The sequence below is a fragment of the Ovis aries genome, chromosome Y (genome assembly GCF_016772045.2).
Source record: "Ovis aries strain OAR_USU_Benz2616 breed Rambouillet chromosome Y, ARS-UI_Ramb_v3.0, whole genome shotgun sequence".
NCBI lineage: Eukaryota > Metazoa > Chordata > Mammalia > Artiodactyla > Bovidae > Ovis > Ovis aries.
The window spans coordinates 14,685,000-14,712,823 of NC_082741.1; the positions used below are offsets into that span (position 1 = coordinate 14,685,000).

The following is a 27,824-nucleotide window of genomic DNA, read 5'->3' on the forward strand; positions in this document are numbered from 1 at the left end:
AGTAATAGGATTTATCTCATTTTATCCTTAGTTTAAAGTGGGAACTGATAAAGGGTTTTGAACAGACAAGGAACTTGAGCTGATACAGAGTTTCAGAGGATCCTGGTTTTATAAACCAGAGGATCTTGGTTTTCTCGCAGCGAATGCACCCCAAGTGCATTCTGGAAGGTGGTAAGTAAAACTAACAATGCATATTGGGTAGACAGAAGAAACAGGTGCTCAACCCATTGTCTCCTATTGTATCACTGTTTTATTTTTCAGCCCCATTCCCAATTTATTTCAGCCTCAGCTGTGTGGCACTAGTCATGTGAATGTTGGAGAAGACTCTCGAGAGTCCCTTGGACTGCACAGAGATCCAACCAGTCCATTCTGAAGGAGATCAGCCCTGGGATTTCTTTGGAAGGAATGATGCTAAAGCTGAAACTCCAGTACTTTGGCCACCTCATGTGAAGAGTTGACTCATCGGAAAAGACTCTGATGCTGGGAGGGATTGGGGGCAGGAGAAGAATGGGATGACAGAGGATGAGATGGCTGGAGGGCATCATTGACTGGATGGACGTGGGTCTGAGTGAACTCCGAGGGTTGATGATGGAAGGGAGGCCTGGCGTGCTGCGATTCACGGGGTCACAAAGAGTCAGACATGACTGAGCAACTGAAATGAACTGAACTGACAGAGCCCCAGAACTCACAGTATCGGTCTTGAGCATCATTACTTCATCAGTTTTCAAAATAGGTCTGCACAGGTTAGTTGGATTATTATATGAGTGACAGTTCTGTTTCCTCTGCCCCCACCCAGAAATAGAATTCTGACACAGCTGCTGCAGCTATGAGCCAAATAAATCCACACACCTGGGTTATAAGCCATCAGAACTATGTGGGCCCTGAGAAACAGCATGTGTATGATGATGACTTCTTCCAAAACGTGGATGGTGTGGCCCTGCCCTGGAAAGTGTTAATGCCTGTAAGTGTTCTGGATGGGTGAGAACAAGGCCAGAACCATGTTTGTGTTTTCAGAAGGCAGTGTCATCATCTCAGGTACTGATGTTTACCTCCCTTTCATCTGCTGACTCTTTTCCACAGGCATGTACATGGACCGCTGCTGTATTTACTATTGTAAGCCACTCCTGGAGTCAGGCACCCTGGGAACTAACGGTAATGTACAAGCAGTTATCCCCTTCCTGACAGAGACCTACAGCTCCAGCCAGGACCCTCCTGAGAAGTCCATCCCCCTCTCCACCCTGAAGAACTTCCTGAATGTAACTGAGCACACTTTGCAGGTGATCAGCTGTGGGGGTAGAAAGAGGTGGAACAGGTAGGCATCTGGACAGTGCCAAGCTCTTTCTATTCCAGTGATGCAAGCCTCAGTGTGTATAAAATATGCCCTGCCTTCAAATCTCCATCATTCACTTTAAACCTAACACCCTAAACTTTTTGCAATGCTTTTTCTTAACTTGAGAATTTTATTTTGCAAACATACAGGGAAGTATTATGTATACTATGTAAAATAATTTGCATAAAAAGTGTATATCTAACAAGAGAAGGTGTTTTTCTTAATATACAGGTTATTGTTTCCTTGGTAAACAAAATCATCTTCTTAATACAGCTCTGCTCATTGTTTAAAACCCTCTCTAACACTGAGTACATAGCTTTGAGTATAGCTTTCTGATTTATATCCAAATACATTTAGCAGCTTGTCAGAATACTTCAGTTTATATAATGCATATATATATATATATATATATATGCATAATATCATGTGAAGAGTTGACTCATTGGAAAAGACTTTGATGCTGGGAGGGATTAGGGGCAGGAGGAGAAGGGTACAACAGAGGATGAGATGGCTGGATGGCATCACTGACTCGATGGACGTGAATTTGAGTGAACTCCGGGTGTTGGTGGACAGGGAGGCCTGGCATGCTGCGATTCATGGGATCACAAAGGTCAGACATGACTGAGCTACTGAACTGAACTGAACTGATCCTTCATCTAGACTGACAACATAAAAGCCTCCAGTTAGCTGACACTCAGAATCTACCCCTAATTCCTGTCTCCTTTTCGGTCTCAAATAACCATCATTTTATCAAAATATTTCTTAATGCAGTGTTGAGTATGTTTAGAAAGTATGGGAATAGTAAGAAAATGAGAAGAAACCATTGAATCTACCACTTTCCCTTTCAGGATGAGTTTATACTTAGGGATTCAGTACACAGTCTTTCTCTGCCTGTCCATACCTCCCATGTTCCTGTATGTATGTATATATTTATAGTCAGAGACAGAGGGAGAGGTAGTAAGATGTGTTGGTGTCTGTGTCTGCTTGTCTCAATATGTAAAACCTTTGCAAGATTATGGTTCTGTTACTCTGTTTCTTTCTACTGACATACAGGGAGGCAAATAAAAGGGCTTTTGAAACAAATACCTGTTTGACACTTGATCCCTTATCTGTAAAATGAAAATGAAAGTTGTAACTCTCCGAGGACTTTTGTAAAGCATTTGCATTTGGTATGTCCTTGTGACATTTAAAATAAGTTTAAAATACATACCTGTGAGCTTATTCTTTGATATTAATTCTATGAGTTGTAGATATTAGTGATATAAAATTATGAAATAAGAATACAAAAGACAAAATGTACCTAAAGGTCACAAAAGTGTGGCAGACCTGGCATTTGAATCTGGATTTCCACCAACAAGATGCTTCACATAACTTTGCCTGGGACTGCATTTAGTTATCTCTTTAATTCTCAGGGGACAAAGTGCTATTATTATTTGCTGCTTAGTCCTCAGATCACTGTGGATAGATTATTCATGTTTTCTTCTTCAAGTGAACTTTTTCTATAATTGAAGCATGACATACCCAGGTTAGCATGTACAACCTCAGAAGAAGATTTCCACAAACTTAGGCTTCGCAGTAATCTCTGTCCAGACTAACATCATTGATTTTTTTTTTTTTTTTAGTTTTTTATTTTTTAAATTTTAATATCTTTAATTCTTACATGCGTTCCCAAACATGAACCCCCCACCCACCTCCCTCCCCATAACATCTCTCTGGGTCATCCCCATGCACCAGCCCCAAGCATGCTTCATCCTGCGTCAGACATAGACTGGTGATTCAATTCTTACATGATAGTATACATGTTAGAATGCCATTCTCCAAAATCATCCCACGCTCTCCCTCTCCCTCTGAGTCCAAAGGTCTGTTATACACATCTGTGTCTCTTTCCCTGTCTTGCATACAGGGTCGTCATTGCCATCTTCCTAAATTACATATATATGTGTTAGTATACTGTATTGGTGTTTTTCTTTCTGGCTTACTTCACTCTGTATTAATCGGCTCCAGTTTCATCCATCTCATCAGAACTGATTCAAATGAATTCTTTTTAATGGATGAGTAATACTCCATTGTGTATATGTACCACAGCTTTCTTCTCCATTCATCTGCTGATGGACATCTAGGTTGTTTCCATGTCCTGGCTATTATAAACAGTGCTGCGATGAACATTGGGGTACATGTGTCTCTTTCAATTCTGGTTTCCTCGGTGTGTATACCCAGAAGTGGGATTGCTGGGTCATAAGGTAGTTCTATTTGCCATTTTTTAAGGAATCTCCACACTGTTCTCCATAGTGGCTGTACTAGTTTGCATTCCCACCAACAGTGTAGGAGGGTTCCCTTTTCTCCACACCCTCTCCAGCATTTATTGCTTGCAGATTTTTGGATCGCAGCCATTCTGACTGGTGTGAAGTGGTACCTCATTGTGGTTTTGATTTGCATTTCTCTAATAATGAGTGATGTTGAGCATCTTTTCATGTGTTTGTTAGCCATCCGTATGTCTTCTTTGGAGAAATGTCTATTTAGTTCTTTGGCCAATTTTTTGATTGGGTCGTTTATTTTTCTGGAATTGAGCTGCATAAGTTGCTTGTATATTTTTGACATTAGTTGCTTGTCAGTTGCTTCATTTGCTATTATTTTCTCCCATTCAGAAGGCTGTCTTTTCACCTTGCTTATATTTTCCTTTGTTGTGCAGAAACTTTTAATTTTAATTAGATCCCATTTGTTTATTTTTGCTTTTCTTTCCAGAATTCTGGGAGGTGGATCATAGAGGATCCTGCTGTCATTTATGTCTGAGAGTGCTTTGCCTATGTTCTCCTCTAGGAGTTTTATAGTTTCTGATCTTACATTTAGATCTTTAATCCATTTTGAGTTTATTTTTGTGTGCAGTGTTAGAAAGTGATCTAGTTTCATTCTTTTACAAGTGGTTGATCAGTTTTCCCAGCACCGCTTGTTAAAGAGATTGTCTTTACTCCATTGTATATTCTTGCCTCCTTTGTCAAAGATAAGGTGTCCATATGTGTGTGGATTTATCTCTGGGCTTTCTATTTTGTTCCATTGATCTATATGTCTGTCTTTGTGCCAGTACCATACTGTCTTGATGGCTTTGTAGTAGAGCCTGAAGTCAGGCAAGTTGATCCCTCCAGTTCCATTCTTCTTTCTCAAGATTGCTTTGGCTATTCGAGGTTTTTTGTATTTCCATATAAATCTTGAAATTATTTGTTCTAGTTCTGTGAAAAATGTGGCTGGTAGCTTGATAGGGATTGCATTGAATTTGTAAATTGCTTTGGGTAGTATACTCATTTTCACTATATTGATTCTTCCAATCCATGAACATGGTATATTTCTCCATCTATTAGTGTCCTCTTTGATTTCTTTCTTCAGTGTTTTATAGTTTTCTATATATAGGTCTTTAGTTTCTTTAGGTAGATATATTCCTAAGTATTTTATTCTTTTCGTTGCAACGGTGAATGGAATTGTTTCCTTAATTTCTTTTTCTACTTTCTCATTATTTGTGTATAGGAATGCAAGGGATTTCTGTGTGTTGATTTTATATCCTGCAACTTTACTATATTCATTGATTAGCTCTAGTAATTTTCTGGTGGAGTCTTTAGGGTTTTCCATGTAGAGGATCATGTCATCTGCAAACAGTGAGAGTTTTACTTCTTCTTTTCCAATTTGGATTCCTTTTATTTCTTTTTCTGCTCTGATTGCTGTGGCCAAAACTTCCAGAACTATGTTGAATAGTAGCGGTGAAGGTGGACACCCTTGTCTTGTTCCTGACTTTAGGGGAAATGCTTTCATTTTTCACCATTGAGGATAATGTTTGCTGTGGGTTTGTCATAGATAGCTTTTATTATGTTGAGGTATGTTCCTTCTATTCCTGCTTTCTGGAGAGTTTTTATCATAAATGGATGTTGAATTTTGTCAAAGGCCTTCTCTGCATCTATTGCGATAATCATATGGTTTTTATTTTTCAATTTGTTAATGTGGTGAATTACATTGATTGATTTGTGGATATTGAAGAATCCTTGCATCCCTGGGATAAAGTCCACTTGGTCATGGTGTATGATCTTTTTAATGTGTTGTTGGATTCTGATTGCTAGAATTTTGTTGACGATTTTTGCATCTATGTTCATCAGTGATATTGGCCTGTAGTTTTCTTTTTTTGTAATATCTTTGTCAGGTTTTGGTATTAGGGTGCTGGTGGCCTCATAGAATGAGTTTGGAAGTTTACCTTCCTCTGCAATTTTCTGGAAAGGTGTTAGCTCTGGGGTAACGGGATCATACTTATCAATAATTACCTTAAACATAAAGGCATTGAACACCCCAACCAAAAGACAAAGACTGGCTGAATGGATACAAAAACAAGACCCCTCTATATGCTGCTTACAAGAGACCCACCTTAAAACAAGGGACACATACAGACTGAAAGTGAAGGGTTGGAAAAAGGTATACCATGCAAAGAGAGACCAAAAGAAAGCAGGAGTGGCAATACTCATATCTGATAAAATAGACTTTAAAACAAAGGCTGTAAAAAGAGACAAAGAAGGCCACTACATAATGATCAAAGGAACAATCCAAGAAGAAGATATAACAATTATAAATATATATGCACCCAATATAGGAGCACTGCAATATGTAAGACAAATGCTAACAAGTATGAAAGGGGAAATCAACAATAACACAATAATAGTGGGAGACTTTAATACCCGACTCACACCTATGGACAGATCAACTAAACAGAAAATTAACAAAGAAACGCAAACTTTAAATGATACATTAGATCAGTTAGACCTAATTGATATCTATAGGACATTTCACCCCCAAACAATGAATTTCACCTTTTTTTCAAATGCTCATGGAGCCTTCTCCAGGATAGATCACATCCTGGGCCATAAATCTAAACTTGATAAATTCAAAAAAATCGAAATCATTCCAGGCATCTTTTCTGACCATGATGCATTAAGATTAGATCTCAGTTACAGGAGAAAAACTATTAAAAATTCCAACATATGGAGGATGAACAACACACTTCTGAATAACCAACAAATCACAGAAGAAATCAAAAAAGAAATCAAAATATGCATAGAAACTAATGAAAATGAAAACACAACAACCCAAAACCTGTGGGACACTATAAAAGCAGTGCTAAGAGGAAAGTTCATAGCAATACAGGCATACCTCAAGAAACAAGAAAAAAGTCAAATAAATAACCTAACTCTACAACTAACGCAACTAGAAAAGGAAGAGTTGGAGAACCCCAGAGTTAGTAGAAGGAAAGAAATCTTAAAAATTAGGGCAGAAATAAATGCAAAAGAAACAAAAGAGACCATAGCAAAAATCAACAAAGCCAAAAGCTGGTTCTTTGAAAGGATAAATAAAATTGACAAACCATTAGCCAGACTCATCAAGAAGCAAAGAGAGAACCAATAAAATTAGAAATGAAAATGGAGAGATCACAACAGACAACACAGAAATACAAAGGATCATAAGAGACTACTATCAGCAGTTGTATGCCAATAAAATGGACAACGTGGAAGAAATGGACAAATTCTTAGAAAAGTACAATTTTCCAAAACTGAACCAGGAAGAAATAGAAAATCTTAACAGACGCATCACAAGCACGGAAATTGAAATGGTAATCAGAAATCTTCCAGCAAACAAAAGCCCAGGTCCAGACGGCTTCACAGCTGAATTCTACATCATTGATTTTTAAATGGAATGGTGGGGGCTTCAAAAGTTTGAGGAGTCTCATTGGTAGGGCTTCATTCCTCTGTTTTCCCAGAGTAGACATGCTCTTCCTATTTAATGTATTTCCTTAATGGTTTCCCTTAATGCCTGCAGAAAACTTATCTTTGTTTCCTGTCACTCACGTAATGTTTTCTGCTCTGTCTGCAGTGGTCATGAGATAAGTTTGAAGGTATTTGCAAGAAGCCAGCAGAAAACACCAACCAATACCTTACGTGAATACTTTGGTGCAAATGCCTGCTCACCCTGCCTCTGGCCTGTCAGTCAAAGTACTCTGTAACCATTTAACAGTTAGGACCTACTGTACTTTTATTTTTTTTTCCAGGGGTTTTGGGGACACACCAAGAATCACACCAGTGGTGTGTGGACATTTATTTCCACAGTCAGGGATTGAAACCATACCCCCTTTGGCATAAGCACAGTTAGTGGTGACCAGGGAAATCCCTGGTCTACTTTCTAAATAAATTAATGGTTGCTTGGGGCTTATACTTTTGGAAGACAGGACTGACTTTCCACAGACATAAGCTTACTCCTAGGATCACTTTGTAATTCTGCATTGGTTTCCCCCCTGATTCTTGATAGAGACGCCAAGTTTGTGGAATGAATGCTGTGCCTGGCAGGCACCCAACCTCTGGAGGTGCTGGAGGCTGTGCAGCACAGCTTACTGCTGCAGCAGCCACAATCATGGGATGACTGTGTGACCTGGGCATACTACCATTGGCATACCCAGTACTCCAACAACATCAGACAGTTGCTGCATAACTTTCCCCCTAACCAGGTAGCAACACAGTTGCAGGGACCATTTGTCAGAATAGGTCTACTGGGAACAGTCTTCCCCAGCATGGTATAATTTATTTTTTATTTATTTATTTATTTTTAATTTATTTATTTATTTTTTAAATTTTAAAATCTTTAATTCTTACATGCGTTCCCAAACATGAACCCCCCTCCCACCTCCCTCCCCATAACATCTCTCTGGGTCATCCCCATGCACCAGCCCCAAGCATGCTGCATCCTGCGTCAGACATAGACTGGCGATTCAATTCTTACATGATAGTATACATGTTAGAATGCCATTCTCCAAAATCATCCCACCCTCTCCCTCTCCCTCTGGGTCCAAAAGTCTGTTATACACATCTGTGTCTCTTTCCCTGTCTTGCATACAGGGTCATCATTGCCATCTTCCTAAATTCCATATATATGTGTTAGTATACTGTATCGGTGTTTTTCTTTCTGGCTTACTTCACTCTGTATAATCGGCTCCAGTTTCATCCATCTCATCAGAACTGATTCAAATGAATTCTTTTTAACGGCTGAGTAATACTCCATTGTGTATATGTACCACAGCTTTCTTATCCATTCATCTGCTGATGGACATCTAGGTTGTTTCCATGTCCTGGCTATTATAAACAGTGCTGCGATGAACATTGGGGTACATGTGTCTCTTTCAATTCTGGTTTCCTCGGTGTGTATGCCCAGCAGTGGGATTGCTGGGTCATAAGGTAGTTCTATTTGCCATTTTTTAAGGAATCTCCACACTGTTCTCCATAGCAGCTGTACTAGTTTGCATTCCCACCAACAGTGTAGGAGGGTTCCCTTTTCTCCAGTGGAGGGTAGTTGCTTTACACTGTTGCGTTGACTTCTGCCATGCTTTTGACATGATTCACTCCAGTTAAGCCAGTTGTGGCAAGGTCAGCAAAGTTTTGACAGCTCTTAAAACAAATAAGCAAATGATTTTTGAGGTCAAAGACTGCCACTGTTCTCTAATCCCCAGTTACTGTTTCCTCTAGCCCTGAGATGCTTGGTATCAATTTCCTTTACATGTAGGATGTGTCATTCCAGATTCTCAGTCAAGACTGTCAAAACTGTAGAAAACAAAAATTCAGAGTTAATGGCATAGAATCTAGCTGTTTTCTCTTGGAACAAGTTATGCAATTCCTCTCTTCACCTCAGTATACTCATCATGGAATTAGGAATAGTAATGACCTAATTTCATGAGAGTTTTGTGAAGTTTGATTGCTATTTATTAAGTTAGTATGTTAATTTGTTAGTACAGTGCCTGGAGGGCTTCCCTGGTGCCTCAGTGGTAAAGAATCTGCTTGAAGGGCAGGTGACCTGGGTTCGATCCCTGGGTCAGGGAGATCCCCTGGAGAAGGGAATGGCTACTCATGCCGTGGAGACTCCCATGGACAGAAGAGCCTGGCGTGCTGCAGTCCACAGGGTTACAAAGTTGAACATGACTTAGCATCTGAACAACAAGACCACAGTGGCTGGCAGTCCATAACAATTTCATCAATATCTCTGTATCTAGCAGAAAACGAGGGTCAAAGTATAGTGAATTCAGTCTCCCAGGACTGAAAATGAGGAGTCGTGGTTATGAGAGAGACTTCTTGTGGCAAGTTCTGCTCCCCTAAATCTTTCTGTTTTCTAACTTACAGGTTCAAGAGCCCCTTTCTGGTCATGACCTAAACACTGCCCAAGCCCACTTATCTTTGATGTCAACAATGTAAGTCTACTCTCCTGGGTCTCCTGCTGTTGGGTAGAAAGTCATTGAATGGGTGATAAGGAGGCGGTGCCTCCGTTGGGGAGTACTTATGTTCTTACCCCTCCCTACCTTAACTTCTCTTAGCCCCTGCATCTGGACTACGTGATAGCTGCTGCCAACCTCTTTGCTCAGACCTGTGGGTTGATGGGCTCTCAGGGCCAGAGTGTTTTCACCATACTCATTCAGTCTATGCAGGTCTCTGAGTTCACCCCAAAATCTAGCATCAGGATCCAAGTTTCTGATGAGGAGCTGAAAACCATTTCCTCCTTTGGTGAGAGCACATTAGTTGGGCTGCAGCCACCACTCTCCTTTGGCCTATGTCCATGCAAGCCTCCTGTGCACTCATGTTTTGCCCCTGGCTCTGCTCTGAGATCTTCTGTCTGAGATTTATCCACTGCCCTTTTTTCTGGCTTCTTCAGTTGCTGGTAGCATTTGGTTGAGACAAATCCTCTCTCTCACTACTGCTTTCTTCTCCTTCTCTCAGGTAGACCAGGTTGTCTTTTCTTTGTGGGTTTTTTCTTTGTTTTGTTCTATTTTTCTATACTTCTTTTTGTGTTCTGAGGTAGAAATGGATATGATTTCTACCAGTAGTCTCTCTGCTTGATTTCTTCCCTGATTCATCTTGAAAGATATCCTCATCTACATCCCTACTTCTTTTTGATATGTATATTTTACTAGTTATTAATCTGTGTGTATATCTTTCCTAATGTATCTCTCAAGATATTCCTCATCTCTTCTTGTGCAACTGTCCCACAACTCAAAATTCCAGGACTCCCCTACCCTTCTCATGTTCTATAAATCCCTGTCTACATTTTCTCTTCCTTGTATGTATCCCTCAACTTCTTCCTTTGTATATCTCTCCTCTCCTCTTATATCGCTTTCATTTTCAGTCTGAAATAGTTACTCTCTCAGATGCCTCTTCATATATTTCTCTTTAGGCATCTCCCTGCCTGTCTCCCCTTCAGGTACTTTCTACAGTCTTCTTCCTATACATTTTTAAAATCTTCACTGTTTTTCACCTCCTTCCTTTTCAGATATGCCTTGTTTATCCCACTTCACTACTCTCTTCTTTCCTATTGGTGCATTTCCCCACAATATCCCCTTCTGTATCTTTTATATCTGGTCTCTTGTTTGGTGTTGTGTCTTACATCTTGTCTCTGTCTTTCTTCTTTAAGATGTCTTATATTTATGCTCTCATTGATATCCTGTGTTTGTTTGTTTAAGATTTTGGTAAATCTTTTGTTCGTTTGTTTAAGATTTTGATAAAAATCACAAGAGGTTTACCATCTTAATCTGTTTTTAAAATATGCTTAAGTACATCATACAGGAAATTTCTTGAACTTAACTTGTAAATCTTAAACCCTATACACATCAAATAGTAACACTCCAGTACCCTTCCCCTCTGCCTCTGGCAGACAATACTTTATATTCCATCTCTATGATTTTGATTTTTAGGTACCTTATGGAATATCTGTCCTCCTATCTTTGGTTAAGCATGTAGTTCTGAGATCATTTATGCAGTTAAACTGCCAGGATTTCAAATGTTCCTTTTTAAGGAGGCTTAAAGTTTCACTGAATGGATAAACCATGTTTTCGTATGCATTCATCCATCAGTGATCAACTTGGGTTGTTTTCATCTTTATTAGAAATAGTATTACTGTCTAAACCTTTCTTAGTGTCTCAGTCTTTTCCCTCAGCATCTCTAAATATACTCCTTTTTGTGTCCCACACACCAGTCTACTTTTTTCTTTGGGGTGTTTCTGTCTTACCTTTCTCGCTTCATTTTACTCTTTCCCATCATGTCTATCCATTTTAAATCCTTTATCTGTGTGAATTTGTCTGCCTTACTATGGACTCCTGCTTTCACCTCATACCCTGGCCTGGAATCTAATGTGTATCTGGGGACTGACATGTACTATCTCCTGCCTGCAGATGATAACCACCTACAGGAGCTCATGGCTATGCTGCCCAACCCACAGAGCCTTTCTGGCTCCAAAATGTATCCCATCAACTTTGAGAAGGTGCTTAGGAGGGGATTACCCTCAGCAAAATAGGAGGATGGGCTGAGCCATCTTTAGCTTTTGTGGGGTTTACACACCTACCATAGTGCCCAGTTATTTTGTGGTCTGGGACATATTTGGTTGGACTGACAGGTAATGGAGGAGAGTAGATGTCAGTCAGTACTATCTAGAAAACCTTTGGTTTGCAATCTGCGACCTCTATTCTTCCTCTGTCTCCACTCAACAATAGGATGATGACACCAACTTTCACATGGATTCCACTGTGGCTGCATCCAACCTCCAGGCAGAGAACTATAACATTCCCCCTGCAGACTGGCATAAGGTAACAAAAATTTGGATCTAACTTTGGACCATTTCCAAATTTGAATCTGCCACATATGACCTTTTCAGTGGGCCCTCAAGGTCTCTTAACAACCACCTCTGCTCATCACAGTCTGTGTCATAGAGCAACATCATCCCAGCCATTGCTACAACCACAACACCTATAGTTGACCTTGTATGTCTGGAAGTGTATAAGTGTTACAAGTAGTAGTGCCCATGATACTTTTTATTTTTTCCACTGAGAATATACTTCAGCTTCTCTGTGTATTATAGCTTGGTCCACTTCTATCTTACTTGCACTCAGATGATTTATAACCATGCTTCTTTGCTGTGCAGGAGCCTCATCTTATGCTCTGTTTACCTGAGGTTTCATGGCTTTAAGATGTATTGTACACGTATGAAGAAATTATTGACTGGAGGAGAAAAGTCCTTTTGTGTTGGACCCTGCTTCCTCATCTCTGGGTTTCCCTGTTTTTCCCTTGAATATCAGCAGACTGGGAAGACTTAAACGGTTTTATCTCATAGATGAACAGTGAGAGTACCAATGATGGTTACATAAGCATTGTCAAGCACAACCAACACAGTGTTCAGACAGCTGAAGAATCGAGTGTTTTCAGCTGCCACCATATCTCTTCCTTAGCATCTGGTACCAACTTGGGTGTTTAAAGGTAGCTACTCATACCCTCTGTATGTCACCCAGATATGTAAGACCCTTGTTCTTACACATCCCTTGGAATATGTAATAATGGAAATATCTATTTATCCAATAATGTGGAATAATGGAAACATCCCTTATACCTCCACTCCGACCTGAGTATTGGGAACAGCTCTGCCAGTCCATGAACCAGGCAGGCCTGTCAAAATCCAGGCTACTGTCTGGGCCAGCTGCAAGCCAAACAGGTGTTTATGTCTTTGAGTCTTTGTGGCCATGCTATTAATCTTCTGGGTAACCTCAGTTCTTCCATATGTTATTTTCATTCCCAGCAAAGCCTTGGACATAAGTAGCAGATGTCCTTTACCTCTGGTATCTTCCTGAATGGCAGTGCTAGTTGTCGAGTTTAAATGGAGAAGTTTCTCCAGGATAGGCACTTTTACATCACTGTTGCTCTACATCACTGAAGACACTAACATTTATCCACTGTTTCCATCATCCTAGTGTTTGAAGTTTCCCTAGAAACTGTATTCTCTTTTCTCCACTCTCATAGGTCCATATCATCTAGCACAGCAGTGTGAGTCTGTCTGCATAAATAGTTCTGTTTCTCAGCACTGTAGCCCTTAAGCCTCATGTGTCTGTTTAGCACTTGAACTGAGGCTACTGCTACTGATTTACTTAATGCTTCATTTTTTGTAAATCGAAATGTGTACAAGTAGAAAGGGGCTGTGCACTGAACGTCCCTGCTTCTTGGCCTTCATGTCAATCAACTCATGAATCACTCAAGAGTCATACACTGTTAAAGACGAGACTTCAGAGAAAGCAAAGAATTCATGTCAGGACTATCTGACTGAGCAATGGGACATCTTCAGAAGGACCACTATTATCAAGTCCATGGAATGAATACCAGCAGGCTCTGAACTGACCCTCAGGCATACTGACCCCATAACATGCCTCTCAAGTCCCAAGGTCTCTGTATGCAAACAGGCCACATTCTTGCTTCCTCCATGTTAGCTCCCTAAGATGCACACTCCGAAAGACAGGCAAAACACATACACAACAATGATGCTTTCATCACCTTTCTGCACTGCCAGGTAGCTGAGAAGTGCCTGGAGGTATGCCATGCTCACAACCTGTGCTAGGAATCCTGGAGTTTTGCACAGAAAGCCTACCTTAACACGTCTTGCATTTTGTGTCACATCGTGCCAGTGTGTGCCACCCTCGAGGAGAGAACATGCTGGCTTATGGGCTGATACTTGGCAGCATTGGCCCAGGACCTTCCTGAGTGTCCTAGTCACATGTGTGGAACAATTCTCCAGTGCAGCAGGCTCTCTGTGCCTCTTCCTCCTTCACGTCTCTGCCTTTCTCTTCAGGATCTTAGCCTCCTCACCATCACAGGTCTGCTGGGGCCACGTCCACTATTTACACTGGCTGGCCCATGTTCCCACAGACTGAGGGCTCCACATGCAGTGGCTTCAACGCCTCATCCCATCTGATTTGCTCTGGATGAATACTTAGACCATGCATCCCCTCTTCCCAGTCCAAACACACACACAGACATGGTAGAAATGGTAAGCTTGTTTTGTATTTGGTCTTACTGCAGATTTCTGGAAACACAGTCCAAAGTAATCAGTGGCCATCCTTTGCTCACTCCCATCCTGGACAGGGTCACTTCAGATATATGTTGTCCAGCCATCCTCAGGCAGGGGAAGACTTGTGCCTCCTCTTCTGGTTGCTTGGCACCTCTGATCCTGTCACTTTCATCTCTGCATCTGCCTTGGGCAGGACACACACACAAACACACATACACACAAACACACATATAAACACAGGTGACACAAGCACAAGCTTATATATACACACAGGCTCGGCACGGGGACACAAACACAAACGGAATTAGAGGTGTTTCAGTACCTGCTGGACATGGGTGCATGTCCAGCAATGTAAGAGATGGCATCAGTAGGCATCAAGTCTTGCTTTTAGGGCTCCCTGGCCATCTCTTCCAGCAGCTCTTCCATATTTTCCCAAGGCAGCCTTAAGCCGCTTCCAGCGCAACATGTGTGGTGGTTGTGAGATGCTGAGTGGTGGATGTAGAAATTCACATAAGATCCCAAAGTCACCACACAGGGGCACTGGGACCCCAGAGAGGACACTAACAGTGATAAGTCTTCCCAGGGTAAGGGGCAGGAGTGAAGGTCCCAGGCAATCTCAAACTCAGTGAGCAGCAGGAGGCTAGGGGATGGCAGGACCCATGGAAGGATGATTCTGACAAAGATACTTAATTTACTCTGCCTCTAGTAGTATCACCTAGGACTCTTGTGCTGAAACTGCAGCTGATATCAGGGAGACTTGGTTCACTCACAGACACACTGTGTGTGTGTGTGTGTGTGTGTGTGTGCATGTAAACACAGCCAAGAACTCCAACATCAATTGCCAACTGTGCACAGGCCCAATGCAACGCCACCTCTGCAATCCTGTTCAATTCTGGGCAGTTGTGGCCTGACAACCAGTTGATATATTTACGGATCCTGGCACCCAGCCTGTGGCTGGGTGATCGTTGTTCAAAGTCCCAGAGCCAGTGGACTGGAGTGGAACAATGTGCCCTATAACCTGTAGAAAGACCGGGGAGACAGGGCGGATCCCGCAGGTGGATCTTCCACCCCCTTGCACACCCACATTCACCACCCCAGAAGCCACATTTTACCAGTGACGTTAAGGTAATACTCCTTAATGATCATTGTGTTCAAGAAGTAGGCATTGTCCTGAAAGGAAAAGATTAGCTTGCAGTGGGACTGTAAATGGCTATGTACCTGCACCTGCCAGGATAGGGAGAAGGGAAAGATGCAAGTGTCTAAGGGCCTCAGCTTGCCTCCTAGCCAGGCATTAATGGCTTCTAAGATGCCTCCAAAGTGTCACAGAACAGAACCATGAGTAACATGATCCCCCAACTCTTTGCCAGGTCCCCTACCTGACCCAGCCTCAGTCTCCCTCACTGACCTTCTTTTCGATCATGTAGCTAAGTCTTCATCTTGGTCGCTGATCATGATGGACACTAGAGGATGGTTCATAATCTGCTTTAGGTCAATGGGACATTCAAGTCACATGCCAGGCCAAGAATATCCAGGATCATCTGCCCTAGTCTGGGTTGGAAGAAAGATATTGAAACAGGCAACTGCAAAGATACTTACCTGGCCACCACTGATGTCCTCTATCCCTTCCATACCATCAGACATGCTCATGGCTCTGGGTTCCTTGTTTTGGTGTGCAACCGAAGTGGTCTGCATTCCCCAAGCAGGGGCTGTCTCTGACTGCTACTGTCCTCCTCCTGACCTATGAGCTGGGTAGTGGCATGTCACTGCTTAAATGGTCAGGAATTGCAGTCCTTGTGAAAAACCGTGTCTGAAAGCAAGGGGGCAGTCTGTGTGTATGTGTGTGTGTGTGTGTGTGACTCCTATGGTTCAGCTGTTTCCCGGGATCATCCACATTTACAACAATAACTGTCAGCAGAAGCTGCTCTGATGTACTGTCTCTGGTCATTCCTGACCTAGAGGCCTCAGGCGCTGTTCCTTCTCAGATGCAGGCCTACAAGAGACAACCAAAGTCATGGCCACAACACTTACAGGTGTGGCCTTGCACAGACTCTACTCTCCTCTGCCTTTGGAGTCTATCAATTGCCCAGGACTATACTTCCTTCAGGGGCCTCCAGGACACATGTGCCCTTGCCCCTATGCCCTCTCCTCCTCTTGCTCCTGCCCCTCCTCCTCCTGAGCAGTGGACCCCAAGGTACAGCAGAAAGGATACGGCTTTGGCCCAGAAGCCAGGGATGCCCTGGATGATGGCACTCCTCTGAACTAAGTGATGCTTCCTCTTCTGATGTTTCTTGAGCAAGAGCCCGAACGTTCTGTGCCACTCCAGAACCTTCTTCCACCCCAGACTAGGGCTGATGCTCCTGGCTCCTGGTCCTGCGGTTTTTCTCATGCTCAGGGCTCAGTTTCACCTGCAGGGTGGCCAGTGCCTGCAGCACCTGAGCCTCAGTGCCAGAGGCTCACTTGGGCCTCCTGGCCTTTTCTGGCCTTGCTCCTCCACGGTCTTTTCCCCCAGCTCCTGGGAGGGCTGCTGTTCCTGCTCCTCACCCACCACAACCTCCACCTCCTTCATGATGTCTTTGCAAGCAGCTGGAACTCCCACCCAATACCCGCCACGTCTCCATTCACCAGCGTCTCACCATCCTCCACCACCACCACCCTGAAGAGGGTGGCCTCTGCGCCTTGTGACAACTGGTGGCTGCAAGGTCCCAGCCGTGCACAGCATCACGACAGCCCGCCACAGAGGAGGAAGAGGAGGAAGCATCACTTAGTTCAGAAGAGTGCCATCATCCAGGGCATCCCTGGCTTCTGGGCCAAAGCCATATCCTTTCTGCTGTACTTTGCGGTCCACTGCTCAGGAGGAGAAGGAGGAGGAAGGGCAAGAGCAGAAGGAGAAGGAGGAGTGGAGGCGAGGGCACAGGAAGGGCGCCTTGTCAGGCTCCAATGGTACAGCTGAGTAGAGTCTGGGAAGGGCCACACATCTAAGTGATGCAGCCATGCCTTTTCATCCCCTGAGCACCGGGGCTCACAACTAAGGAGGTCGGGGGTCCTGGGACGCTCCCGCCTTCCTCTGACCACCTCTCACGCTCCCCTTGGCCTTGCCCGTGACCCTGAGGCAGGGGCAAAGGGACGCGATTTAGGAGCACAGCAAGTCGTGCGTAATGGCGGCCCAGGCTGCAGTAAACCTGTGGGACCCACTAGCACTTTGAGGGCAGGGTGTGAGGGGGATGATGGGAAGGCGGGAGCTGGTGTTTTGCGGATGGCCTGATGCCAAAGAAAGGAGTGCGGGAAAGCCCAGGACAGCGTGAATGGGCCCTGGAAGATCAGCTGAACAGGCGGGGCCCTAGGCTGTGAGCCACGCACATGCTGCTGGTACAAATCTAGACCAATGTCTGAGAGGGTAGTGGACGGCACCCTTATGGACACACCCCTGGACCGGAGGGAATCTTCCGTGTTTCCTGTGCTCCAGTTCCCCACGTGGCCAGATTCTATTCCAGGGAGGTAGAGGGTTTTGCATCTGCCTGGGGTAGTCCCAGGTGCTGTCTTTGACCTGGCTCCGGAAATTCCAACCACGGATTCCCGCTCCGCAATCCGAACAGCACACTCTTGTGTCTCATGGGACCGTCAATAACTGGGAGCTCTCCCTGAGTATCCAGAGGATTCACTGGGGTGCCAAGTGGCTGGATACTTTTCTCCGTGGGACAGAGAGCCTGTTACTGTCCAGATGGTATAGGAGTAGGGAAGTACCCCACTGTTTGCCACAGTTCATCTCCACTGTTCAGGGACACCAGAGTCTTAGGGTACAGAGCTCTCTCTGTGTCTCTTTATCTCTGCTTCATGCATAGCCCTGTTTGGGGCAATCCTTCTGTGTGTGGGCACCAGGGTTTGGTGTCTCTGTGTCTCCATCTCTCTAAGTGGAGCTCTTGCTTTCTGACAGTCTCGGGACACTAGCACTCGGAAGAGACACTTATCCTTGGTGCAAAGGTAAGCCCTTCTCCTCCTGATTGAATTCCAACAATGGGAGATCAGACTGTTTTATTGCACACATTTGGAGAGAGCTTTCTCAAACTTGAAAGCCAACAGTGGGCCGTCACTGCTGAACCGCAGAAGGGGATGGTTGACCCTCCGTCCCTCGCTAGACAGACGTGAACATGCACAGACCTGAGGCAGCTTGACCACACTTTGCAAGAAGGAGAAATGGGGCATGCTCTGCTGGCATGAGGGAACTCCCTTAACCTTGTTTTAATGTCTTCGAAGGAGACGCTAAGGACAGCTCCCCATTAAGTTCCATGAGTCACCATTGCTGGGGACATGCACGTTGGCCCATTTACCCTATCGAGGCCCTTTCAAGGTTGTTCTGTTCTCCCTGTGAAAACACATCCCAGCCTGGCCGGTCTCCCAGGCCTGTGTGGCTGGGAACAGCAGGAGGATCAAGCTAAGTCATCCATCCTATAGTCCTGATACCCAATATATGCATTCTGCAAAGAGGACAAAGAGTGGTATTTCAAACTGCAAGACTCTGTAGATAGCAAGTGCTTATGCTGCAGTGCTGGTCCATCTCTGAAACCTCACAAAAAAGGCAAGAGGTGCTCATACTCATGGCAAGGTCAGGGAAAGAATGCAGACAGATTGTGATTAGAGCCCAGGCCAAGGCGGAGAGTCCCAGAGCTCTGCTTCTGCAGTCATGGCACTGGACCAGTGTCCCCACACCCTGCATGCCTCACCTATGGGACAGGCCTCTGTGCAAGGCTGCTTCTCAGATCTTGCTGGTGACACCCCATCAGCAAACCTGCCTACTTGCCCCTGTGGAGGGCAGGCAGTATTGGGAGGTTTCCTCCCGGGAGATGGCCTGAGCCTGAGGCTTTGGCGCACAGCTGTTGACCTGAGGTAAGGTGTAAATCTAGGCCTTTCTGGATTTCTCCCTGAATATTGCAGTTTTCCCATCCTCCTGGATGACCTGGCAGTACCCACAGATCTGCTGAGTCCCTAGATTCTGGTGGATGGTGTCCCCTGGAAGGAGGCTCCTGTTCTGTGCTCTAGTAGTCCCTAAGTTTTTCACTATCCACAAACAGAGTAGGGTATTCCAGTCCTCAGAGACTTTCCTGGGCACACTGCTGTACCAGACTGGTCCAGGGATGGCTTGGGGAGACTTGGACCTGGACAGGGGCATCGTTCCTGTGTCACTCTCTGTGCCCCCCTCTGTGACACTCTCTTGAGCCTCAGCCCTTGCCTGTGAAAAAGAAAAAGCATGGTAACGCCCTTGCTGATGATATTTCAGTTTTTGAGGAAGAACCTGAGATGAGGAAAGTGAAACGCTTGGTGATTTAAATTCTGCCAAATAGGAGGTATTGTCATGTTGATTTAGAACCCAGCTTCAGGATCTCATTCCCCATCCCCTGGAAAAACTTGAATAAAGAGCCTGTTTGTGACAAAAGAAGTGAAGATGTCTCAGAGGTAATGATGCCATCAAATATAACTTCACGTTGTGGTGATAAAGAAACTCGGAGATAGTATCAGGCCAGAAAGTGCAAATAATGAGACATTGGAAGCAGATCCAGGGTTAGGAAGTAGGGCAACAATTGGCCAGGTTGTACATAGGAAAGATCCTCATCCCCAGTTGAAAGTTATATGCTGAGAAGGAAGGAAGCAGAGTTGAGAGGACTCCCTGCTGACTTTTCTTGCAATGAAATGAAACACTTTAATTTTCAATGCTTAAGATTACAGAGTACTAAAAAAAAAAAAATAGCTTTACTATTTTTATTTTTCTAAACCTTTACAACCAGTCAATTTTAAAGGAAGTCAGTCCTGAATATTCACTGGAAGGGCTGATGTTGCAGCTGAAGCTCCAAAACTTTGGCCACCTGATGCAAAGAGCTGACTCCTTGGAAAGGACTCTGATGTTGGGAAAGATGGAAGACAGGAGGAGAAGGGGATACAGAGGACAAAATGGATGGATGGCATCACTGTCCAATAGACATTAATTTGAGCAAACTCTGGGAGACTGAAGGACAGGGAATCCTGGTGCGCTAAGGTTTATGGGATTTCAAAGAGTGAGACAGGACTGAGTGACTGAACAACAACAAACATTTGCTACATTTAGTATAACAGGGTTCTTGACTTTAGAAAAATATGGAATGGCCATGGAAAAATATAATTGTGTCTTATATTATGAAGGTTGGCTTTGCAGTTTCATCATGAGTGGTCACCCTGGTGGCCCTGCTCCACCATACAGATCCGGTTTGCCTGTCATTATTTTTGAGACTTGCTTGCTTTTCATTTGTTCGGTCGCCCTGACTGAAAGATCATGATTTTTTTTTTTTTCTTCTCAGTTTTACTGAGATAACAATTGAATTGACATATAGTTCTGTGTAAGTTTAAGGGGTTCAGCATCATAAGTCCACTTACATCTATCCTGCAGTAATGATTGCAGTAAGCCTAGTGAACATTCATCATTTCATATGAATACGAAATTAAATAGAAAAAAACAAATTTCATTTTGATGAGAACTCTTAGGGTTTACCCTGTTAACTTTTATATCTAACGTAAAACAGCATTAGTTATGCTTGTGTTGTATGTCACCTAACAAAAGAGTGTTAGTTATATTTGCATTGTATGTCACCTTTCTCATAGTTTAGTCACTCAGTCGTATCTGACTCTTTGAGACCCGTGGGCTGTAAACCACCAAGCCCCTCCATCCATGGAATTCTCCAGGCAAGAATACTGGAGTAGGTTGCCATTTCCTTCTCCAGGGGATCTTGCCAACCCAGGGATCAAACCCAGGTCTCCCACATAGCAGGCAGATGCTTTAACCTCGGTACCACCAGGGAAGCCCCGAAATACAAGAATCTAAGTATTAACATCAAAGATTTAAAGGGAGGAAATCAAGCCAGGTTGAAAGAAGAAGGGGGAGGATGCGGGAGAGGGGGGGCAAAAGGGGTGGCCTTACAGACATCTCCTGCCACCTACAGGTGCCCAGGCATTATGGGACTTTTCCCTGGGCCTCCAGAGAAGGGAGGACTAGAACTCGGCCCTACCAGAAATCAGACCAGACCAGAACCAGAATTTGAGTTTTCTGCCAAGAGGACGTGGTCAGTTTCCAATCCTCAGCTCAGGATGAGGGCCCTTTGACCAGATTCCTGCACCCAGGACTGGGGGACTAGAAAAACAGGGAAGGATAGGATGGGTTAAGGAGATAAAAGAGAGAGGGAAGGGAAGAGAGGTCAATAAAATCTCTTGTTCCTCACCGATTGGGGCACTCTGGCCAGTTGTCCACGTCAGGAGGAGACCAGGGACAAAAGGGTCCCAGTTGCAGCCACTGGGTCTGGTCCATTGGCAGGCAAGCTAGCCCCTGAGTACCCCCGAGTGGTCAGGATGTCACCTCTCTCACGCATATTTCTAATTAGAAGATGAACCTGATAGTTTTGTGAGATGTCTGTCCCGGTCACTGAAAATGATCCCCGCCCCCCCCGACCCAGCCACTTTGTAAATATTAGAAACATCCCCTCCCAGGCTGCTCCCACCCACATCTCTCTGTGCCACTCTCATCTATGTGTCCAATCTAAGTGCTCCCTCCACGGGCCTTTGGAAGTAGGAAGAGGGGACAGCCACTGGTATCTCCCCTAGGCAAAAAGAAATTAAGTCGGACCCTGTAAAACCAATAGGTGTTGTTTCCAGGGCTCCCAAGAGCTCTGGCACCACCGTTGTTTATGTGTCATGATGGAAAAAATAGCGTCAGGTCATTCACCTTAAAACCTACATAAATAAACATTCGGCCAGGAGAGGTAAGAATTGGTATAGAATTTAAAGACTCAAGAGGCAGTTTTCTGTAACAGGTTAACCAGGGGTATCCTCTACTGCACATTAATGATGTCTCCTTCATGTACAGTTGGGAAGGCCCCTGGAGTCGGAAATGGCAACCCCCTCCTGGTTTTTTTTTTTTTTTTTGTCTACAGAATTCTATGGACAGAGGAACCTGGTGAGCTACAGTCCAAGGGGTCACAAAAAGTCAGACACCGCTGAGAGACTAATACTTAATACTAGAAAGAAATGAAGCAAGAAGTGAAGTGCTAGAAAAGAAGCGATTTTTAGAGTGGGACACTTGGAAGGTTCACAAGCACTGTGTTTCCCTAAGTACGCAGTTACATTTTCACAATCAGAGGAAGAAGGGAGGGGGGAAAGATCTTTTTCTTGAGCAGATAGTACATTTCCAGCACCACTGCCTCCCCCAGGTAGGGTAGGCAAGTTTACTTTTCCTGCTGTATATGGTCAGGCTAGGACTATCACAGTTCAGTTCAGTTCAGTTGCTCAGTCGTGTCCCACTCTCTGGGAACCCGTGGACTGCAGCACACTAAACTTCCCTGTCATATTACTTGGGAAAACTAATTTTAGGTCTCAGTACAATGCAGGTGTTTCATTTTGAAAAGTCGCTTTTCCATAAGTGATTGTCTTTTTTAATGCCCAGAGCCTGTTTTGGGGAGTCGTTAACTTGATGACCACTGGACAGGTTGTAGGTCTTGTTTTTTGCTATTGTTATTGTTTCAGGGCACATTCTGGAAAGAATGTGGCTTAGGGGCCATCGAGCCTGTTTGGGGGGTTATTAACTAGCTCACTAGGCAGGATGTAAGTCTCATGCCACCACTGTTGTATTGTTTTGGGCCATGTCTCGTGCTTCTGTTGCATGATTTTATTGCTAAGCAAGTTAGCTTGATTTAACCAAGTCAGTCTGGCTTTGATGCTAAGTAACTTGTTTTGCTTTATGAATCAAGCAAGCCTACATGTTCCAGAAATGTCCCGTTACTTTCTTGAGTGTCATTAGTCTTACTGTGTTCTCCCAAAACCCCGTAATGTTTCTTCTTTGTCTACAGTTCCCTAATGGAGCATCGAGCTAACTGCTTGATTTTTCTGTTCTGTTTTCTGTTCCTACCACCTGGGGACACTCCCAGTCCCCAAGTGCAGGCTGCAGTGCCCTCAGTGATCCTGAAACTGCTCCAGTAAATGAGATGCACCTCTGAGAGCCAGGAGACCAGGCCTCTAGTTCTGCTGTCATTTCCTCCTCCCTCTTGTTCTGGGCCACCTTCTGACAAGTTCTGCAGTCCTATCTGCCTGGAGTGGACCCTCAACCCCCCACTCACTACCCGCTCCACCCTACTGCTGCTTCACCTCTAGAAGCACCATCATCAGTCGTAGCTGGCTAGAGCTAGGGTGATTTGGATATCTGGCAAGTCTTCACAGGGGAGGAAGAAGGAGGGAGCCACTTTGCTTAGGTCAAGATGTCATTGAATCTGTGTTGCCAGTAACAGGAAGAGGCAGAGTGTACTCATAAAGAAGGCAGACTATTCCAGGGTAAGAAGAGATCTGACTCCAGAGTGGAGGGAGGACAGACATAGTGGAACTCTAGGTGAGATCTCGTCTGCTGGAGGCTGGGTCCCCAAGGCTTCTTCTCGGTCTGGGCCTCTAAGGACCAGCCAGGCTGTGGTCTTCCTCCAGAAGCAAAGGAGGTTTATCTTCCAGCATTTCTAGTGCGTGTTTGGGCATTCCAATGGCCCCCAAGGAAGCCCTGGGGAGAAGACGCTTTGCAGTCGCAGATGGAATTCTGCCACTAGAGAGGGAATGAGCTCTTCCCACCCCTAAATAAGCTCATAGGCTGTACCAGCCTGTGCAACAAACTAGCAGTTAGAAATGTCCCCCAGGATGACTCACACCTGGGTCCTGGGAGTCATCCTGGGCAGGAAGAACACGTCTTCATGCAGATGATCCCCTAATGCTTCTGTGTCCAGTGAGTCCCCTGCACAAACAGACTCTGTGGAGCTGGAGGTGGACAGAGGCCTGTCCCCTGCCTCACTTGGACAGACTTTTTGGCTGATGCTTCCCGTTTTTAGAACATTTGAAGACAGTGGTCCCTCCTGCATCCTTAGATCTCCTGGATCCTGAGTTCCCTTGGAAACATCCAAAACGTAGACCTCTGCTGTTTGCTGTTTTCCCAGGAGGTCGCTGTGAAGTTGGTTAACTCTTCCTAATGTTCAATGGGGGCAGATCTGTCCATCCATCCATCTTCGCCCAAGTGGGTCTTCGGCTTCCTCCTTCATGCAGCATGACAGCGTCCTTCCTTGGCTGTCTTGGGCTCACCAGGCTGGAAAGGAAACCGGAGTGAACAACAGCCTCTCTCTGAAAGTTATTTGAGGTACTTGTGGAAAGTGCCAGTGTCAGCATGGTGCATCTTAATCAGGGACTTGATGATTATATTTGTTGCAGATCTTCAACTCCTCCAGCTGACTGGTCAAGGTGACTGACTGCCAGAAGTGAAAAGGCCCACAAGGAACATTCCAGCTTAACACTGTTTTATGGTTTTAATGCTATTTAAGGTAATGCTCAAAATTCTCCAAGCCAGGCTTCAGCAATACGTGAACTGTGAACTTCCTGATATTCAAGCTGGTTTTAGAACAGGCAGAGGAACCAGAGATCAAACTGCCAACATTCGTTGGATCCTGGAAAAAGCACGAGAGTTCCAGAAAAAAAAAAAAAATCTACTTCTGCTTTATTGACTATGTCAAAGACTTTGACTGTGTGGATCACAATAAACTGTGGAAAATTCTGAGAGAGATGGGAATGCCAGACCACCTGACCTGCCTCTTGAGAAATCTGTATGCAGCTCAGGAAGCAACAGTTAGAACTGGACATGAAACAACAGACTGGTTCCAAACAGGAAAAAGAGTAAGTCAAGGCTGTATATTGTCACCTTGCTTATTTAACTTCTATGCAGAGTACATCATGAGAAATGCTGGACTGGAAGAAACACAAGCTGAAATCAAGATTTCCGGGAGAAATATCAATAACCTCAGATATGCAGATGACACCACCCTTATGGCAGAAAGTGAAGAGGAACTAAAAAGCCTCTTGATGAAAGTGACAGTGAAGAGTGAAAAAATTGGCTTAAAGCTCAACATTCAGAAAACGAAGATCATGGCATCCGGTCAAATCACTTCATGGGAAATAGACGGGAAAACAGTGGAAACAGTGTCAGACTTTATTTTTGGGGGGCTCCAAAATCACTGCAGATGGCGATTGCAGCCATGAAATTAAAAGACGCTTACTCCTTGGAAGAAAGGTTATGACCAACCTAGACAGCATATTCAAAAACAGAGACATTACTTTGCCGACTAGGATCCATCTAGTCAAGGCTATGTTTTTTTCCTGTGGTCATGTATGGATGTGAGAGTTGGACTGTGAAGAAGGCTGAGTGCCAAAGAATTGATGCTTTTGAACTGTGGATTGGAGAAGACTCTTGAGAGTCCCTTGGACTGCAAGGAGATCCAACCAGTCCATTCTGAAGGAGATCAGCCCAGAGATTTCTATGGAAGGAATGATGCTAAAGCTGAAACTCCAATACTTTGGCCACCTCATGTGAAGTGTTGACTCATTGGAAAAGACTCTGATTTTGGGAGGGATTGGGGGCAGGAGGAGAAGGGGACGACAGAGGATGAGATGGCTGGATGGCATCACTGACTAGATGGACGTGAGTCTGGGTGAACTCCGGTAGTTGGCAATGGACAGGGAGTCCGGGCGTGCTGCGATTCATAGGGTCGCAAAGAGCCTGACACAACTGAGTGACTGAACTGAAGGGGCACCCCCATGTCTGGCTGCTGATGGGGATAGTAGGAATTATGTGAATGCCATCTCCTAGGAAGTTACCAAACTGTAGAGTAACCTTCAGGGAAGGCCACCTTCTCGCCCTTCCAATAGTAGAACTATTGGGGCATCACATTCCCGGTGGTGGAGAGGTTCTATCTGTCTGTGTTCTGAGACAGCAGCTGAACCAGCATGTCAGCCAGCCCAGCAGGGGCTCCACCCCAGATACTTTGATGCAGGTTTTGCACCTCCCCAGGGAGAAAGTCCATGTCACAACCTGTGCTTAATTCAGAGCAAGGAAATACTGAATTGTATTTGTGGGCTTAAAGTTGAGCTCCCATGAGAATCTGTGTAAATGAGAACTTTATGGGAGGGAGAGGTGTTGGGGATGGGGGTTTTGAAGGTACTTTGCATTCTTTGTTCACTGGCACTGAAGGAACGTATGTTCCCCAGCTACACTTGAGCAGAAGTCATTGAAGGTCATGGTGAGAGTACAGGTCCCTGGACAGAGCCCAGACTGGGATGTGCAGGACGACAGCTGTGCCTCTGGTTTGGAGCCACATGCTGACACAGATTTGTGTCCTTGGCCCATGTTTATTTCCCTTCAGGAGGGCTTTTGGCCCTAAGCCCTCAGTGGCTTTCAGGCAGAACAAGGCATGTCCCAGGTTTGGCCAGCCAAAAGGGTTCCATCCTCTCCTAATCCGCATTCCTAAATTTAATCTCCTAGTTTCTCGGAGGAAATGCTCTTTGTTTCCAGGGAGGGAGGAAGCATGGATCTTGGGTTTGCCTTGGGTTCAAGGGATTGACCCCATCCCTTTTTAGCCACTCCCTCTGTTGGCAATTTCTTAAGCCCAGCCTAAGAAATGTCTTTGAATTCCTCCAAACAAAACACACTTGCCTTTGGTACTCAGGTACCTCAGGCTATGACAGCTGTACCTGCCAGGCTCTTCATGGGACAGGCCATGCAGGCCACTATCCTGTAGAGAATTTTCTTTCCCTTTCCATTCACATTGGCAAGTGCACGCTTTGCTTTTGCTGCTACATGCAGTTTTACCTTTATCCCAGACAGTTTGCTTTCTTCTCTGATCTTCCCCACTTATACAGACGTTTACAATAACCAAACCATTGCAATAACCATTTCTTAACCAAAGAGAATTTGGTAGGGAGGGGCGGGATGGGGGGGTAGGGTGGGGTGAGAGTGAGGGGATGGGGCCACACCGAACAACATCTAGGGCCATAGTTCCCTAATGGTAGTAGAACTCATGCCCCTGTAGTGAAAGCACAGAGTCCTCCTCAGTGAACTGCCAGGGAATTAATTTCCTGGAATTAATTTAAAGAAAGACATCTAATTAGGAGGAATTTTTGGGTGACATTTTACATTTTCGTTTGTGAACAGTGATTATAGTTCACATAATTTTATAGTTTTGTGATTTTACCAGCTTAAAGGGTTTGTGGTGTTTCTTTTTATTTTAAAAGCTAAAAACTGTTTCTTAATTCCATTGAATACAAAAAAAAATTAAAATCTGTATACTATTTTAAAGAGTGGAGGCTTTGTTCTGATTATCGGCACTTTGCTCTACTGAACTGAATGTTAATAACATTTGTAGAAGAGACACACAGGGAAAGGTACGTCTTTGTATTAAGTGACATAACAGCACGCAAAGTGTGAATTATTGGCTGGAGTTTAGAGACAGGCCATGTTGGGCTAAACTCCTTATTCCTGTTTTCAGCCCTTGAGTAATAATTAGAAACTTTATCTGAAGAGAGTTGAGTCAGTTGTCAGACTCCTAGGTATCTACCGGCCAGCAGGGCTGGAATTAAATGCAGCAGCTGGTAGATATAGAATGGGGCAAGAGGTCACCTTGTCTGTTTGTTGCTGCCTGGAGAGATGCTTGTCCACGTGCCAGTGGGGCCAAAGCTGTGACTTTGTGGCCAGAGGATGTCTCTGACTCTGCCTTGGGTTCCCTGAAGGTGGAGGGACAGCACACCGGTTCTTTGG

At 44.4% G+C, this 27,824-nt stretch overlaps 2 pseudogenes; one reads left to right on the forward strand and one right to left on the reverse strand.

Moving 5' to 3' along the window:
• The first annotated feature begins 889 nt into the window (after window positions 1-889).
• Window positions 890-12,170, forward strand: LOC132658926 (ubiquitin-like modifier-activating enzyme 1; annotated as a pseudogene).
• Window positions 12,171-12,754: 584 nt separating this feature from the next.
• LOC132658927 (testis-specific Y-encoded protein 1-like) lies at window positions 12,755-19,370 on the reverse strand (annotated as a pseudogene).
• Window positions 19,371-27,824: the final 8,454 nt, after the last annotated feature.